This window comes from Nicotiana tomentosiformis, chromosome 5, assembly GCF_000390325.3.
Source record: "Nicotiana tomentosiformis chromosome 5, ASM39032v3, whole genome shotgun sequence".
NCBI lineage: Eukaryota > Viridiplantae > Streptophyta > Magnoliopsida > Solanales > Solanaceae > Nicotiana > Nicotiana tomentosiformis.
The window spans coordinates 50,750,730-50,762,964 of NC_090816.1; positions in this window are offsets into that span (position 1 = coordinate 50,750,730).

Here is a 12,235-nt window from a genome sequence, read left to right on the forward strand (position 1 = left end):
AAATAATTAAAACGATCGGCCGAGTCGTTACATTCTCCCCTTCTTAAACAAACTTTCATCCTTGAACGAGTGTAAAGACATACTTGAAGTGCCGAAGAGGTGAGGATAACAGCTACACATATCATGCTCAGTCTCCCAAGTCGCCTCCTCGATCGGTTGACCCCTCTATTGAACCTTCATTGAAGCAATGTTATTTAACCTCAACTTCCGAACCTGCTTGTCCAAGATAGCCATCGCCTCCTCAACATAAGTCATATCCTTGTCCAATTGGACTAAGCTGAAATCTAATACGTGTGACGGATCACCATAATATTTTTAGGGTATGCAAACATGGAACACTGGGTGAACTGCCGATAAGATGGGTGGCAATGTAGGTTTGTAGTCCACCTCACCAACTCTCTCAAGGATCTCAAAAGGACCAATATACCAAGGGCTCAACTTGCCCTTCTTCCTGAATCTCATCACACCCTTCATGGGCGAAACTATGAGCAAAACTGTCACGCCCCAAACTCAGGGAGCGCGACCGGGGCTCAACCGAGAGAACCCGGCCGAGCAAGCCTATTAGACTTACTTCTACCCAAACTCATCCATGAATAAAGAGGATATGTACTCCACTAATCAATCACTGAAAAGATTTTATTAACAACTTCCTTTTCATTCCCATTAGTAGCTTCATTCATAATTTCCAAAACATTACGAGTTTATAGAATTAATGAAAAACATAATTTCCAAGTACCAACATTTCTAGTTCAATTCCCAATATCAACCATAACCCACAACTTGACAAAACATCACCATGTATAACATCGTCACTAATCTCATCATTGCAGACATTATACTATTAAGAGTGGTATTTGGACATGAGCTGCACATATTTAAATCATAACACACAGAAGTACCTTTCAAATCACATTCATTTAACTATACACTCAAGTGGGAACATTTTATTTCCTTAACACTTTTGCCCCTCCATGTGGTCTCCTCGACTTACAGACTTCGCCATATCACATTAACAGAGACAATCTCAACTCTTGGACTTTTCTAACAAGTATAGCAAATAGTTGCTCCTACAATCCCATTATCCCTTATCTTCACCTTATTAGACATAGACAAATGAAACATCGGGTACATAGAGAACAATAATAGGGAAACATCATACTCATAGTTTAGCCTATTTCCTTTCAAAATTCCATAAGGTCTAATGTGACTTCACATACTTTACCTTTATTAACAATTCACATAGAACCCTCATGCAAAAATATTGAGAATAACCCATTCACTTTTTTCAACTCTAAATCTCCACGCCGAACACCCAAACTAAACCTTTGGCAACCTCCAACAATTTCTCTAAGAAGTGCTAGCTTGACTACGACCATAAAATTTCCTATCCCATATATTTGATCACGGGATGGTGCTTCTTGTTTGACATGCCTAAATCTACAATACTCGATAGATTTGCTACAAACAGGAACAACGAGGTTTGAGATTTTGTTGGAAATATTCAAGAATCCATTAACGTGCTGAGCATGACATTTTAGGAGGTTATATACTAAGAGACATGAAGGTCACTACCAATAGCGCTGACATGTAGATTCATTGTGGTGACACCATCGGTTCAACAAATGAGTCATAGAGTTGCCTAGTAGGCATAGATAATGTAGGGATCAGGTTCATAATTAGGAGATTTAAATAAATGACTCATTTTAGATATGTGACATATGGGAGGCATGGTCTGGAGGATAAAGACATTAGCGTCAGTTATTCTTGGAATACTATGAGCCACGAAAAGGACAATAACAATTGTTTCATTCCATACGTGCCTTGTTTGGAAATAGTAGACCTCAAAGAGAGATAGCACTTATGTGACACCAGTCGGCTCTTGGAATGTAGGGAAAATCAGTTTAACTCGAAATGAGAATATTCTAGCACCCTGAATATGATATGGGTTTCAAGATACACAAAGTTGCATTACACTCTTAACAGTAACTAGCACAAGGAATCTATGCCACAAGCTTACGAGGATGAAAAGAAGTTGAACACTTGTGAGATTATTATCATTCCCACAGCTTAACCTTTGCCAATATTTGATCCTATGTGAGGACTAGAGATACGATGAGTTTGTCTTTCAATTCAATATGCTCATCATAAGGCCGCTTAACTTTCAATCTCATACAAGTGGAATCATGTAGCTAGGACATCTTAATGTTGGGATGAAATCATGTATTAGTTAGAGAGAATGAACAATTTGCCGTGAGCTAGACATGTTTTTGCCATAACAACTCTCAAGTTGCCATATCAGGCCAATTCACAGGCAACCACAATACTGGGAACAAGGTGAGTTAATCACTGAGGCATGATCTAGGTGGATATGAAAGTCATACTGAGATGGGTAAACAACAAGACCTCCCTATGACGAATTTGTGATAAATCTCAAGTTGCTCAGAAACTTTATGCGGATAAGTGGCCCCTTTCAATTGGCAAGTACGCACATGATAGGTGCTAAGATATACTCTCATGTTACTAGACAATGAAAAGGATTCATGATACTATTCATAAAGGAGTAGAATAATTGTTCCAACCATAGAAGTCACATATACCAGAGAGGAAAATAGTGAGTCAAGAAGGATCTCAACACTAGACTGCTTTCCATTAGATATGATACCGCATAGGTAAATATTATGGTGATGCATGTATAGGCACAAATGAGTAGATGTTATCCATTTGAATCAAAAAGGTTCTGTACGAAATTCATCAGGTATTGTCCCTTGTTGAGAATTTAGGGAAGCTGTGGGAAGTATTAACCTAGGGCTATAACGCAATTCAAGGAACCCATTATAGAACTCAATTTCTCAAGAGGTTGTAAATATAAGGAATTATGATAAAGAGGCTTCACGAATACTGTGCCTCATTTTAAGAGTAGATACATAGAACGACTCATAAAGTTGTTTCGGTTCTATCCCAACTTCCATAGTAACATAAGAGGTGACATATGACAAAGTAAAATCGGGATCAATAAGAACATACACATCATGAGATCGGACAGTCAATATACCTGTAACCGCATCTAGAGAAGCCTCAAACTTTTGACATCTCCTCATAGCATAAAACCTGTTGGGCCCTCCCGAGCTCTGAATACCACCCCTAGCTGTTCCACGCCCTACAGGAGTTATAGTGCCTCTAGCTGGGGGAGGCGTTGTGGATGTAGTAGCTACAGAACTGGCTGGCTGTGCCATACCCTTACCCGTGCTCTGGCGAGACAAATAACAATCTCTTTGAAAGTAGCCCGTCATACCACACTTGTAGCATACTTTTGTACCATAGTAACACACTCCTGGATGGCATCTCCCACACTTTACACAACGGGGATGAGGTCCGCTGAACTGACTCGTCTCACTGACCTGATATTTACCCTTTTTGCATACATCATAAGCATACCCCTTATCCTTCCTCCAAGCTTCCAATGCGGTATTAACAAATCCAGCACTGGATTGCTGTGTGGGCCTTTGGAATTTCCCAAAGATACCACCTCTTACGCGTTGCTGAGCATACTCATAACAAGACGCCAAATGTTCCTTCCCGCATGACGGACATAACTGGATGGGTGTAACCAACCTAGGGCATTTGTTCTTCTTGTGCCCCCTCTTTCCACAGCCATAACATATTTCAAGGGTCATCCAATATGTTCCCAAGTGTCGCTTCTTGCAAATCACACAATCTGATTCATTAGCACCAACAACCCTCTTTCGTTTCTTAGATTCTCTCACCACATGATTCGATGGTGCGGTGATAGTGGTGGGAATAAGGACACTTCCCTTAGCAGCAAGTTCTTCCAACCCCTCCACGGCTCGACGCATTCTCCCAACAAACTCTTGTGATCTCCCCCAGATTCAATGAAGTGGTCATTCCTTCCTCGTTGTTTTTAACTCGTGGATTACTCATCTGAAAAATATCATGAGACATAATGAGGAAATTAGCTTCCTATCTTGAGCTCTATCGCACGATCTGGAGTATCAAAGAAGTGTGAAATTCCTAAATGTCCAAGTAGCCTCCTCATTATAGATGTGGTCGACAACAAACCGATAAGAAGGACTCTACTAAACACGACTCCGAGACATCCTAGGACACTTTAAAACCTTAGGCTCTGATACCAAGTTTGTCACGCCCAAACTCAAGGAGCGCGACCTGCGCTCAACCGAGAGAACCTGGCCGAGCAAGCCTATTAGACTTACTTCTACCCAAACTCATCCATGAATAAAGAGGAAATGTACTCCATTAATCAATCACTGAAAAGATTTTATTAACAACTTCATTTTCATTCCCATTAGTAGCTTCATTCATAATTTCTAAAACATTACGAGTTTATAGAATTAATGAAAAACATAATTTACGAGTACCAACATTTCTAGTTCAATTCCCAACATCAACCATAACCCACAACCTATCTAAAAAGCTTCTAAATATAATAGAAGAGTAATATGGAAATGTCGGCAACAAGGCCCCGGCTATACCTCAAAACACTGTACATGAGAAATAAAAGATACACGATCCCGAAATGAAGTGGGGCTCACCAAATAAGCTGAAAAGAGTGTACTGCTATTACTGATCAATGCCGCCTGCTGAAGAACCACCTGCATCCATTAAAGATGCAGTGCTCCCGGAAAAAAGGGACGTTAGTACTGTTGAATAGCAGTAGTATGTATGGCTAAAAATCCTCTTTCAAAATAGAATGCCCATATAAGAAAAGGCAACACATAGGAACAACAAGTCACAATCAACAATATCCAAATGTCCAGTTAAAACATAATAATTTTCAAAATACAAACTTCATATATAATTTTTGTTGGGAGATCATTAGCACCGATATACCACCGTCTTTGTTAGCACGGAGTCCGATCACGATCGATCGGCTGGGCTATCTCCCCACGAACAATGTGGTTTGACATGTGATGCGAAAGAAAGTTGTTACCAAGAGTAGTACCACCATATGCGCAATATGACATCTGATCTCCACCCGATTAGCTAGGCCGCCTTACCACATATGCCGTGCGGGTTGACTTTTCCAATCCACAAAGGTTCCAGTTTCATCCTAATTAAGGGGAATAATAACACAATCCACCCCTACACCGTCACGTGTAGTTTCAGGTGTGGGCCTTATGACCCACCCTTCCTCGGTATTGCTAATTATGCTCCTAAAAATAGTTTTGATTTGATTTGCAAACAGAAACATCATAAATACAATTGTACTCACCTCAACCTCTTTCACATTGTATGAATTCTCATTAGTATTTCCAGTCATTCACAACGACAATATTTCCTTGGCTCATTAGGCCATTCACAAGATTCTTTATTCCTGGCACAACGACCGTATTTCATATTCCACACTTTCACCTCTTTCAATTTCAAAGATCACCATCAAGTATCAACATATAGGATATTTTAAAAATCATATACTTCAAATCCATTTGAAATGGAAACTTCAAACACAAATGGTTTCTTCCCAAAGAATGAAGCATACCAACCAACAATAGAAATACACATAAAAAATCATAAACAGTCAATACACCATTTACTCTTGCAATACTCTCCCCCAGAAATGACAATGTACAATTTCAACACATGAGTATATAGAACTAGAATCACACTGGATATATTTATAAATCAAAGCATTTGTTAAAGCAACCACTAATGGGCATGAATTTAGTACAAAAGCTTTTAGACAATTCTATCTTTCATTGAATCACGACTCAAAGCCATAATCTTTTAATACGTAACCCATACTTTGAAACTTACAGAAACATTATGGAATTCAATTCCAAGAGAGAAAGTTTAGCCAACACACCTCAATCGCACTTTTTTAGACTCTACAATTATCCGGAACCCTTAGCAACCTCAATCTATTTTAGCAATATACAAATTGAACCCAAAATTAGGAAAACGTTCATGGTTCTAGTTCACTTTTTATTTTTCCCACACTCTTTATCACATGCACGCAAGATGAACCACCCTCATACCCTTGAAGTATCACACTAATACCCCATTATAGCTATGTTTGAAATTAAGAGCTGGGGTGATGAAGACTTACCTTTTAGGGCGAAGAATTTTGATGCTCTACTTGAATATTTCCAAGGCTTTGAGTGATGGTTGAAGATCCATTGATGAAAATTAGGCCCTCCCTATAGAACCCTCTCTCTCTCACACTAGAAATATCAGAAATGAGCTTCAAAATAGACTAAAGGGGTGTTTTAACGGAATGGGGGTCGAGTTTTAAATTAAGAAAATGGGTACCCCGACACAGGTCTGCGGTCGCATATGCGACCGCATAATGGTTATGCGGTCCGCAAAGTGACCGCAGAAATGGACCTCAGGGGCCTGAACTTTTGGCCCAGGTATGCGACCAGTATGCAGTCCGCATACTCGTTCTGCGGTCGCATAATGCACCGCATAACTCCCTCCGCAAAAACCCAAGAGGGATTATGCGATCGATATGCGGTCGCATAATTGACCGCAAAACGGACCTCAAGTTGGCTAAACTTACTGCTTCACTTTGCGGCCATTATGCGGTCCGCAGAGTGATTATGCGGCCGCATAATAGGCCGCAGAAATACGTTCTTCTACGAAACATTTTCCTCTCAGTCTGTAGGGTAATGCTCGCCACGAAGAATTTCTACTAATATAACGCAGGGATCTATCTTGGCACCACGAAACCCTGAGTTTTTTTTTGGTTTAATTTTTTATGGGTCCTTACAAAAACCCTCTCTCCCACCATAAATTCTACATCACGAGCCCTTCGATCGGCATAACTCTTCTGCCTAGACTGTGTAGTACGAAGTCGATCCTATATCAACATGACTTACTCCAAGGCATCCTGAACCAAATCAGTGCCCAATAACCTAGCCTCTCCTGACTCAAACCAACCATTTGTAGAACGACACCGCCTCCCATATAAGGCCTCATAAGGAGCCATCTGAATACTTGATTGGTAGCTGTTGTTGTAGGTGAACTCTGCAAGTTGTAGGAACTGATCCCATGAACCCCTGAAATCCATAAAACAAGCAGATAGCATATCCTCTAGGATCTAAATGGTGCGCTTGGACTTCTCATCTGTCTGAGGATGATATTTTGTGCTCAGGTCGACCAGTGTGCTTAAATCACGCTGCACGATCTCCAGAAATGTGATGTGAACCGCGTGCCTCGATTGGAGATGATAGACACTAGCACATCATGAAGACGAACAATCTCACGGATATAGATCTGAGCCAACTGCTCTGAAGAGTAGGTAGTCACAACTGGAATGAAATGTGCAGACTTGGTCAGTCTATCTACAATAACCCACACTGCGTCAAATTTCTTCAAGGTCAGTGGGAGTCCAACCACGAAATCGATGGTGATACTCTCCCACTTCCACTCTTGAATCTCAAGTCTCTGAAGCAAACCACCTGGTCTTTAATGCTCATATTTCACCTGCTGGAATTTCAAATACCGTTCCACATACTCCACTATGTTTTTCTTCATTCTTCTCCACCAGTAGTGCTGTCTCAAATCCTAATACATATTAGTGGCACCCAGATGAATTTAATACCGCAAATTCTAGGCCTCATCTAGAATCAACTCAAAAAACCCATCCACATTGGATATATACATCCCCTGCATCCTTAACACCCTATCATCGCCAATAAAAATCTCCTTGGCATCACCGTGCTGCACCTTGTCCTTAAGGACAAACAAATGGGGGTCAACATACAGACGCACCTTGATGTGCTCATACAAAGGAGACCGAGAAACCACACAAGCAAGAACCCGGCTAGGCTCCGAAACATCCAATCTCATGAATAGATTGGCCAAAGCCTAAATATCCAATGCTATAGGTCTCTAACAACCTGAAATATATGCAAGGCTACCCATACTCTCGGCCTTCCTACTCAAGGAATCGGCCACCACATTGGCCTTCCCGGGATGATATGGAATAGTGATATCATAGTCTTTTAATAGCTCTAACCACCTTCGCTCCCTCAAGTTCAAACCCTTTTGCTTAAACAAGTGTTGTAGACTCCGATGATCTGTACATACCTCATAAGACATGCCGTAGATATAGTGCCTCCAAATTGACGAGCGCAAAACACTATTTTAATTTATGCTCACTAGTCAAAGATAGTATCGTATAATATCGTATCGATATGGATTGGAGTTAAATAATATTTTCATAGTTTCTAGCTTGATTTCTATCCAGGAGAATCAACAATTGAGATTTATATGATTAATAACTAAAATTAACTAAGAGTCAAAAGCTATTGACTAATGACAATCACAACAAGGAACAAGCAAAGAAGGTTATCAACGGGAGAAGACAGGGTTTTGATGGGATAGTTACAAGTTAATTATTGGGATCTAACTCTAGACAATTCACTTCTAATGTTTAAGTGAGTTTGTCGAATTTACTCAATTATTAGTTCAAACGTTCAGCAAAACTCCTCTCTCGATTAAGTCTTAACCTCGCAAGATGAACCAATTTAAGCACGTGAAGATATGCAAGAATGCGTAGTGGATTGTTCTTTAGGAAAACCTCTTTCGATTATTCTCCTAACTAGGTTTAATCAATAATTCAACTAGCCTCTTTCGATTACTAAGAAGAATTAATGAACACAACCAAAAATATAATGCAAAGATATCATAAGTTATGCCTCTCTCGATTGCATGAATAAGTGAATATAGATGCAACAGTTAAATCATCCAAAAACGCTTCAATACATACAACTAGAGTTATAATCCACAAGAAATCATCAATACACCAAATCCATCAAACCCTAAAGGGAACTACTCCATATATATGGAGTAATTCATCACATATATAATAAAAGTATAGGAAAACATAAATTCAAATCAAACTCGAGTCTTGAGTGAGGAAGGAAGGATGAAATCCTTGTGCTTTTGCTCCTCCAACTCCTCCTTAGCTTTCTTAGGTCTAAAGTATGTCAAAAGTCTAGAAAATAATGTTTTCCATGTATTTATACCAAGTAGGGTCGGGCCTAGACAAAGTCCCCCTTTCCTAACAAAAATAGGAAAACTTGCAAACTTATTGCTTTTCATGCATCACACTGTGCGTAGAAGGGTGCGTAGCATTAGTGCTTTTTCTTGTCAGACCACAAAACCCAGCCTTTGAACTTTGTCAATTCCTAACACAAAATTACACTGCTATGTCGCCCTGTGCGTCGCATTAGTGCATTTCTTCAACTGTTGCTTCTTTCTTGATTTTTGATGTCCAGAAGTGATCCTCTGTTACACCCCATGTTTTCGTACGTAAAAATATGCCATAAGTAAATTGATGAAAGCTCAGAAATGAGATATTACATCCCGTATTTTCGTACATAAAAGCTTCGTCGTAAGTTAATCGACGTAGACTCGGGGATGAGATTATTTTTGATGTTATAAGCATTTATGCTACTTATAACACGTGATATGTAAAATGCCATGAAGGTTAAAGGGTGAACGAATCAAAGATAATGAGTTTTGTTGAAGATTATCGATTTGGAAAAAAATATGGTCCGAGCTATAATACCCGATATTTATGGATTAGTGCCATACAAGGTATTACATGACCATGATAGTAAGGTGTACAAATTGTATTAAAAGTGAGTAGTATTTTAAGTAGTTGGAGATAATTCCTAATTATGTAAATTATTGGATAATGAAAGATTAACAATTAAGTAAGAGGATTAATGGTTAATTATCGGATAAGGATATCCTCTCAAAACGTGGCAGCAGCATAAGAGTCTTTAAGTGACTCTTAGATAACCTTGTTAGGTGTCACTTTGAAATAAATTATTGGCTAAGCCATAAAAAGTTCTAAATTCACAAAGTATGTGAAAATGGTAATGTTCTTCAGTAAAAAGTCTTAGAAGATTTCTCCAATTCAATAAAGTCACAAATCCATTTCTATGTGCATTCAAAAACGTGAGTGTTTGTACGTTACAAACATTTGTCTCAAACGTAAGTCTTATGCAAGACAGGATCTTCAAGCAATTCTTATAAGATTTCAACCAAACTTCTTGCAACCAAACAATTCCAACGAGAATTGTTAGAACCGTAGCAACGTAAAATTTTGCGCTTCTAAAGGAGTACTGTACAATCTTTTTCAAGAATATCATACGGATTTTTTAAAACTTCAGGTATGTTAAGGCTATCCCTTCTTTCTTTTTGGCATGATCCATACGATACAAACGAAACGAGTAAACACACAATTTTCATAAATGACTCTATTCATAGAAGTATTAGGGGTGTCTATGTTATTGATTCCCCATGTGAATTATTATTATATCTTCTGTTCATAGGTCTCAGAAAGATACGTATTTGATAAAGTTTATCCAAAAGGTATATTGATTTTATGACAATCCAAGAAATCTTATGAACATAATTCTTATGCATTTCATGCATTTATACATGTACATTGACCCATGACAAGATGGCGTTATATACGCGTATATTATATATATATATATATGGGATATGGAAAATGGTTATGGCATTATATACGCACCACCACCTGATCAACTGGTATATGTTGATGATTTGCCCATAGTGGCCGAAATTATATGATGGGATTCCCTTAGAGGCTTGATAATGTTATTAACACATATACCAATGCATGGTATGACATTTATACGCATATGCATGACATTATAAAAATAAAATGAGTCACAGAGCTATGCAGGCGTACATGTCGAGTCTTTTACTCCATGTTTCTCTCATGTCTATTATTTACTGATTTTCATTCCTTACATACTCTGTACATTATTTGTACTGACATCCCTTTTGCCTGGGGACGCTGCATTTTATACCCGCAGGTTCCGATAGACAGGTCGAGAGTCCTCCAAGTAGGCCATCAGATCAACGAAAGATGTTGGTGCGCTCTATTTGCTTCGGAGTTGCTTGTTTAGTCAGTATGATTTAAACGTGTATTATTTTGTATGGCGGGGCCCTGCCTTAACCTTTGTGATAAGTATGTACTCTTAGAGGCTTATAGATAGATGTCATGTATACGAATTCTTGTATGGCCTGCCGGCCTATGTTTTGAGTTTACAAATGATTATGTTGACCTTATAGGCCCGTATATCACATGTATAAGTTTTTATATCAGGTTGGGGTCGTCCTATATTGAGTATTCCTCTATGTTTATTCTGGTTAGCCCATGATGGCCCGTTTGGCCCATTTTCCAACAAAAATACAATAAGAAAGATATGTTATGTTGGTACTCATTTAAGTAAGGTACCGGGTGCTCGTTGCGGCCCATAGGTTTGGGTCGTGACAAAAGTGGTATCAGAGTATTTGTGTCCTAGGGAGTCTACAAGCTGTGTCTAGTAGAGTCTTGTTTATGGCTGTGTCGTGCACCACACTTATAAGCAGGATGCTACAGGGCCTTTAGGATTGTCACTCTTTCTTCTTACTCTAGATCATGTGGTAGAGCTTAGTTGTAAGAACTCAATTTCCTAAACTCTATCTTATTCGTAATGCAACGATTCCTACATCCAGAAAGACGGTTGGTAAGAGATATAGCCGTGGAAGAGTTGAGTCAGAGGAACTCAATTTTTGCATCTTGCTTATGATGGATAAATATGAGGTATTCAGTAGATCATGTGTACACTAAGACCTGTAAGCCTCTTGATAAGGAACCTTAAGGCAAGAATATTTATCCACCTTTATGGTGAAAGACAATAAGAGATTCAGAAGACAAATACAAGTTTCAAGAAGTAAAAGAAGCAAGATGAAAAAAGGTACGAGGTATCCAGTTAATAAAGATTATCACTATTTACCATTCAGGAAGGGAGTTATAAGCATTTTGAGTTACCTTCAACAGTGACAGATGTATGTACAATCGGCCACACCGATCTCAGTTATGCCCTATGGAAACTAACAGACATAGTTTAAGAGAAGGACGAGTTATCAGGATCCGGCTGGGGATAGAGTAATCCAAAATAGTGGATGGATTGGTAGAGTTAGTTGACGTTTTCGAAGGATAGAGCAAACGTGGTAATGGATCTCCTTGTGAGACACCTCGATGGTGCACTCTAAAATAGTACAGTTAGATATGAGTACTACAAAGATAAGAACTGGAAGCCTGGAAGGGATAAATATTACCTTAGTGTGGCTCCCATCCATGGTAGAAAGAGAATGTTAGGCAATTCGAGGAGCCAGTAGATGGAGCAAGGGAAGCTAAAAGCAAAAGAATGTCTTGTTCGAGTTT